The sequence below is a fragment of the Petaurus breviceps genome, unplaced genomic scaffold (assembly GCF_028583685.1).
Source record: "Petaurus breviceps papuanus isolate PSGF00001 unplaced genomic scaffold, PetGlider_PUasm1.0 76, whole genome shotgun sequence".
Taxonomy (NCBI): Eukaryota; Metazoa; Chordata; class Mammalia; order Diprotodontia; family Petauridae; genus Petaurus; species Petaurus breviceps.
Genome location: NW_027186473.1, coordinates 30,485,852 through 30,493,162, shown reverse-complemented (window position 1 = coordinate 30,493,162; position 7,311 = coordinate 30,485,852).

Below are 7,311 nucleotides of genomic sequence, written 5' to 3'. Positions count from 1 at the left end.
TCATTGCCTTTTTGAGTCTCTTTTGCCATTTGAGTTAGTCTATTTTTTAAGGTGTGATTTTCCTCAGCCAGGCTGTTGACTCTCATTTTGTAATTTTCTTGCATCGTTCTCATTTCTCTTCCCAATTTTTCCTCCTCTTCTCTTATCTGCTTCTTAAGATCCTCTATGGCCTGTAACCTGATCGTATTTTCCTTTGAAGCTTTTGGTGCAGGAGTTCTGACTTCACTCTCTTTCTCCTGTTTCATGCCTTGCTCCTTTTTGTCCCCCAAATAGGAGTCTAATGTTGGAATCTTCTGTCTGCTTTGTTTCCTTTCCCTGGTCATGTCACCCCTCAGTCACTTGACACCTGGGTTTTTGCCACAGTAGGACTCTGCCACCATACAGGTGAGCTTTTGTCCCAAATACTGGGGTTTCCTCAAATGCTGGAGATATTAGCTGGGTGCCCACTTTGAGTTCTCCACAGGCTCTGGCAAGTTGGACACACACCCCAGGACCTCCACCCTAGACTGCAATCCAGATCCAAGAAGGTTAAAGCAAGAGACCTCCACCCCTCGGACTGGTGCTTGTTCCCCCTACACTATCCAGGTCGGGAGCTGAAACTGCCACATGGTGCTGGCTGGCTGTGCCCGCGTCTTATCAGCTTCTCGCCCCAGGGGCAAAAGCCACTCATTCCCACTTACTGGGTGACAAAGTCCAGTCCTCACTGACCTCTCACTTTGTCATTTTCATCTGTGTGTTGATAAATATGAAAACGGCCACAATTTCTGCTGATCTGGAGTCCCTCCGGCCTGGGGTTGGTCAGCCCCGCCCTGGGGCTAAAGCCATGGCGTGGAGCTGGGCTCTGCTCACAGCGTGATTTACTGGGCGATTCCTGCTGGCCTGCCATGCTCTCCTTAGCAGGATGTTAGCTTCTCTGTGTCATTTTGTGGGTTCTGCAGCTCCAAAGTTTGTTCAGAGTCCCCTTTTTACATATATTGGGGAAGGTACAAGGCAGAGCAGTGGGGAGGTCCTTCTTCTACTCCGCCATCTTGACTCTGCCCATTCTTCATTGAACCTTTATACTTTTTTACCATTTGGTCCATTCTGTTTTTTAAGGTGTTATTTTTTCCCCAATATTTTTTTTTGTCCTTTACCAAGCTATTAATTCTTTTTTCGTGCTTTTCATTTTCATCACTCTTATTATTCTTTCCAAATTTATTTCTACATCTCATATTTTATTTTTTAAATTCTTTTCCAAAATCTTCCATGGCCTGGAATTAATTACCTTTTTTGAGCTTTTGAATGCAGGAATTTTGACATTGTTTTCATCTTCAGAGAGTGTGTATTATTCTTCCTTGTCACTACAATAATTTTCTATGGACAGATTTTTTTTCCTTTGCTTTTTCCATCCTTTTTTTTTCTTTTACTTTTAACTTTATGATAAAGTGGGGCTCTGCTTCCCTAGTGTAGGGGGCACTATCCAAAGATTCAGGTATTTATGCAACTGTTTTTAGAAGTAATTCTGGGGATCTGTAAATTTTTACATTTTAAGGTGTTATGATCTAGGGGAATTGTGTTTTCTACTCTCCTTACTATGTACTGTTTTGTGAGTATTCTTTTTAACCCTGGCTCTGTGACAAGGTTCCATACTCCTTGCAGCCACAATCTCTGCTGTGCTATTGAGTCATATTGGTTCAAAGACCCAGGACTGTGACCCAGATTCAAATAAAGGCAATGCAATAGAATCCTACCCCTGGTGCCAGCACAGGGGCCTTTGTAAATTCCTTCTGATGCATTGTCTAATCCACTAAACATTTAGGGACTGAGAGGTCTAGAACTTTCTGCTTCTTCTACTCAGTTATCCTGGAACTGTGCCTAGTTTGCTGGACCCTGGTCTCACTGGTACAACCTGCACTCCTCTATCAAACTCATGCAATAGACCTTTCCTGTCATCCTTCTATGTTGTCTTGGACTGAACAATTGTTTCACTACCTCACTTTGTGGATTCTGCTACTTAAGAGTTTGTTTGGAGCCATTATTTAAAGTTATTTGAGGAAGTTTGGGGCAGATCCCACTTGAGTCTCTGCCTTTATTCAGTCTTGTCTCTAACTCTCTCAGTCATTAATTATTCAGAATGTTATTACTAAGTCAACATTTAGATCTTTCTGTTTTTTTCATGTTTCATTATAATTTTGTCTTTTTATTATGTAATGGTCAATAGTTTGTATGTTTAATTTTTTTCAATTTCTTTTTGAAAGTTTGTGCCTTATTGCATGGAATATTTTTTATGAATATACATGTTTGTTACTGAGAATATTTCATATACATATGTATATATGTGTATGTATGTATATATATACATATACATATATATATATATATATATATATATATATATATAAACATTTGATTTTATAACTTTGAATTCCAGATTCCTTCCCTTCCTTCCTCATCAAACACCTTTACCGGAAAGATTGGATATTCAATATAGGTTGTGCATGTGTAGCTATGCAAAATATTTCCATAGTGGATATATTGTGAAATACTGATTATATTTCCCTCCATCCTATCCCAACTCCCACTTGTTCTATTCTCTACTTTGACCTTGTCCCTTTTAAAATATGTGCTCTTCTAACACCCCCCAAATGTGATCTCCCCTCCATCTTCCCCCCTCTCATTCCTTTTCCCCTTACTCTCCTGTAGTGTGAGATACCCTATTTAGTGTGTATGTCATTCCCTCCCTAAACCAACTTCATTGAGTGTAATGTGGACCAATTCCCTTTTGCCTTCTTGTTCTTCCCCTATATTGTGATAGCTATCCATTGCCTCTTCTATATGAGACAATTTACCCTATTCTGTCTCTCCCCATGCATACACTCTCATATTATTGTTCTCTCACCTCTCAATTTCACTATTTAAGAATCATCCCTTCCTATTAAATTGGTCCTGTGCCCTCTATCTATGTACACCTCTACACACACACACACACACACACACAACCACATATGTATTCATAGACACATATACCCTCTTATATAGACATATATATGTATGAATACATACATACATATATATGTGTGTGTGTATATATTGCCTTCAACTATTCTCATACTGAGAAAAGTTTCATAAGTTACAATTATTATTTTTCCATGTAGGAATGTAAATATTTCAACTTTGATAAGTTCTTTATGATTTCTTTTCCTTGTTTACCTTCTCATGCTTCTCTTGCTTCTTGTATCGGAATGTCAAATTTTCTATTCTTCTCTGGTTTTTAGATCAAGTATGCTTGAAAGTCCTCTGTGTCATTGAATGAGCATATTTTCCCCTGAAACATTATACTCAGTTTTTCTGGGTAGGTGATTCTTGATTTTAATCCAAGCTCCTTTGACCTCTGGAATATCATATTCCAAACCCTTCAATCCCTCCATGTAGAAGCTGCCAGGTTCTGTGTTGTCCTGATTGGATTTGCACAATATTCAAATTCTTTCTTCTTGACTGCTTGTAATATTTTCTCCTTGATCTGGGAACTCTGGAAACTGGCTATAATATTCCTAGGAGTTTCCTTTGGGGATTTTTTTTTTTCATAAGGTGATTGGTGGATTACTTCTACCTCTATTTTGCCCTCTGGTTCTAAAATATCAAGAAAATTTTCCTTGGAATTTTTTGAAGGATGACTTCTAGGTTCTTTTTTGATGATGGTTTCCAGGTAGTGAAATAATTTTTACATTATATCTCCTGGATGTGTTCTCTAGGTCAGTGGTTTTTCCAATGATATATTTCACATTGTCTTCTATTTTTTCATTTGCCTGGATCTGTTTAATAGTATCTTGATTTCTCATAAATTCACTAGCTTCCATCTGCTCCAATCTAATTCTGAAGGAATGATTCTCTTCGGTGAGCTTTTGAGATTCTTTTTCCATCTGGAAAATTTGGGATTTTAAGGTATTCTTTTCCTCATCGACTTTTTGATCCTCTTTTGCCATTTGAGTTAGTCCATTTTTAAGGTGTTATTTTCTTCAGTCAGGTTGTTGATTCTCATTTCCTAATTTCCTCACATCATTCTCATTTCTCTTTCCAATTTTTCCTCAATTCCCCTATTTGGTTTTAAAAATCTTTCTTAAGCTCCTCTATGGCCTGTAATCAGTTCATATTTTTCTTAGAGGCTTTTGGTGCAGGAATTCTGACTTCGTTGTCCTCCTGCTATTCCATGCTTTGATCCTTTTTGTCCCCCCAAATATAATCTAAAGTTGGATTGCTGTGCTCGCTTTACTTCCTTTACTTGCTCATGTTGCCACTCAATTATTTCACTTTTGAGCTTTTTGCCACAGTAGATCTCTGTTTCCAGAGAGGAGAGCTTTGTACCAAATTGCTGAGGTTTTCGCAGCTGCTGGAGCTATTAGCTGGCTGCCCTCCCAGAAGTATCCCCATGCTCTGGCTCACTGATCATGGACCCTAGGATCTCCACCCTAGACAGCAATCCATATCCAAGCAGGTTAAAGCAAGAGTTATTACCCCTCAGAATGGTTGCTTGATCCCCCTACAATCTGTGGTCCAGGAGTTCTGAAACAGCCGCATAGCTGCAGCTGCCACACCTCAGCTGCTTCTCCCTCTGGGAGCAGAGGCAGGATGGCACTCCCAGACTCCCTGTTTCCAAAGTCTACACTGACCTCTCACTTTTCTTTTCCATTTATAGGATGATAATTCTGAAGACCACCAAACCTGGTGGTGATCTACTCTCCCAAGTCCCTCCAACTACAGCTGGTTGGGTTGCCCTGACACTAAAACCACGGGCTCACTCAGGGCTAGGCTCTACTCCCAGCAGCTTGTCCACCTGCCAGGCTGTTTTCTGCAGGAGATTTTTTTCTCTCTGTTGCTTTCTGGGTTCTGTAGCCCTAAAGTTTGTTTAGAGTCATTCTATAGGTTTTCAAGGTGGTTATGGGGGAAGCACAGCTAATTTGCCTGCTACTACACTGCCATCTTGCCCTCCTGAGTTGTTCTTTTGTGATCCCTTTCTGAAGATGTCATAAGGCTTTCAGTTCTAAGAACTTCAAATGTTCAATCAGTTTTATATATGTCTTTTTATTCACCTTTTTCTTAGATTTCTTCAGCTTTTATAGAAGAACATTAAATTCTCCTATGATTATTTTGTTGCTATATTTTTCTTCTTTAATTCTGAATACTTTTAGTTATAGACTTAAATGACTTGCTCTGTAATACATCTGATTTTATTGTTGATATTGGTTCATTCTCTATGTTACCTTTAGGTATAAAACAATTTCCTTATTTATTTTGCTAACACTATATTTCAAACTATTTTTTGGTGGGGACTCATTTAATGCATACTCTATTGTTTTTTCGTGTTCATTGTGTCTTTATAGTTTTAATTGTTTTTCTTGAATGGCATAAATTGTTGGATTTTGTTTTCTTTTATGTTCTTTCTTTTTTATTCTACCATCCATGATCATCTCATTAGATTGTTTAATTCATTAAATTTTATTGTAATTGTTAGGCATGTGATAATCTCAATTTCTTTCTTTGTTTTTAGGCCATTGAAAAATAAAGACCCCAAACATAGGGGGAGAAAAACAACAAAGAGGTATGATCAAAAGATACAAAATATCTAAGTGGTATAAAAATTTAAAGGAATTATAAATAGTCAGGAAAAGGGAAGGAGGAAGAAATGAATTGATATGGAATAGAGAAGATTCTACACTTTTACATAGCTGTGTATATACAACATATATATATGTATATATATATATACACATATACATAAAGATATATAAAAAATAGTTTCTCTGATTAAGGTCTGATATTTGAGACATATAAGGATTCAAATATATAGGACAGATCTTCCTTCCCAAAAATATAAATTTTAAAGGATAAGAACAGACAGTTCTCTAAAGAAAAAAAAAATCTAACTCATCAACAATCTTTTCAAAAGTACCAATAATTTCAGAAATGAAATTAAGACAACTATGAGATTCCTTTTGGCTTTTATCAGATTCTCAAAGATAACCAGAAGGGATATAATAATTGTTCAAAGGACGTATGTGGTATTGAGAAAAAATGTAAATTCCTTAGTGTTACCTTTCAGGAGATGTCATAAGGCTTTCATTTCTAAGGCCTTCAACAGTGGGATCAGTTTTATGTATGTATTTTCCTCTTTTTATTTAGATTTATCAACCTTTGAGAGAAGAATGGGCACACAATTATACTCTTTGTTCAAGATGTGGATTGGTGCAGTCATTCTAGGAAAAAAGAATTGTGAGTATTTGCTTGGAAACCACTAAACTATTCAGTAATGCAATCTCTAGACTTATACATTCAAGTGATCAAAGAGCAAGAAGACAACCCATATGTACAAAGGTCTCTTTATTTTACAGAGAAATTAAAACCAGGGAATAGCTTTATGACTCTGAAGGATTGGACAGGTCCCTCATGAAACTCACCAGAGAGGGAAGGAAATTTAATTTGTTTTGTTATGACCTCCCAATTTATCCTTTCTATATTTCAAAATTTTTTCTATGGGGACACTTACAGGCTATTCTTTAATAAATATATATTTTAGCTTGTTCCTGCACCTGGGAAGCATTCTTTCTTTACCTTTACCCTTTGCCTTCAGGAATCCTTTTGCTTCTTCAAAGTGCAGCTGAAGTTTGATCTTCTTCATACTGCCTTTTTGGATTTGCTGCTACACCCCATCTCCACTCCAACCCCCCCAAGAAAAAATTTACTATTTATTTCTTTTGTATGTCTCTACTTCTATATGTGAATCTTTAGTCCTCTCTCATTCCCAGCACCTAGCACAGGGCCTGGAATCAAGGAAATATATAATAAATGCTTGTTGATTGGTTGATGTAAACAAACTAAAATTAAACCAGTAATTTAAATAGGGTTCCACAGTAGGAAAATAAGTCATGTAACTGGGTGTAATAGTAATGGAATTGAAAGATCCCCTGTATTGGCTTGGTTGAGTGTTAAAACCCAGAGCTTGTGAATCCCACTTGTAGGATGGACTTGTTGACATGAAAAGAGAGGGCTGAACTGGGAGGAGCTGGTGACATGAATTTAGAGAGGCACCAGCAGAGAGAGAGGCAGAAGAATTTTTTGGAAGCAGCATCGTGGAGGCAGAGAGACAGGGAGGATTGCTGAGGGCCAATTCGAACTTCCCAGGACTTTTGAGGGCTGCCACCCAGAGCTTCCAAGGACTGAGGAGACATGGCTATTATGCTGGTACTTTGTCTCTTTTGATGTTCTATTGCAAGATTTGTCTACTGATGAAGGACAATCCTGTTGTTGCAGAGGTCCCAGAACCTTGCTGCTGGTTCA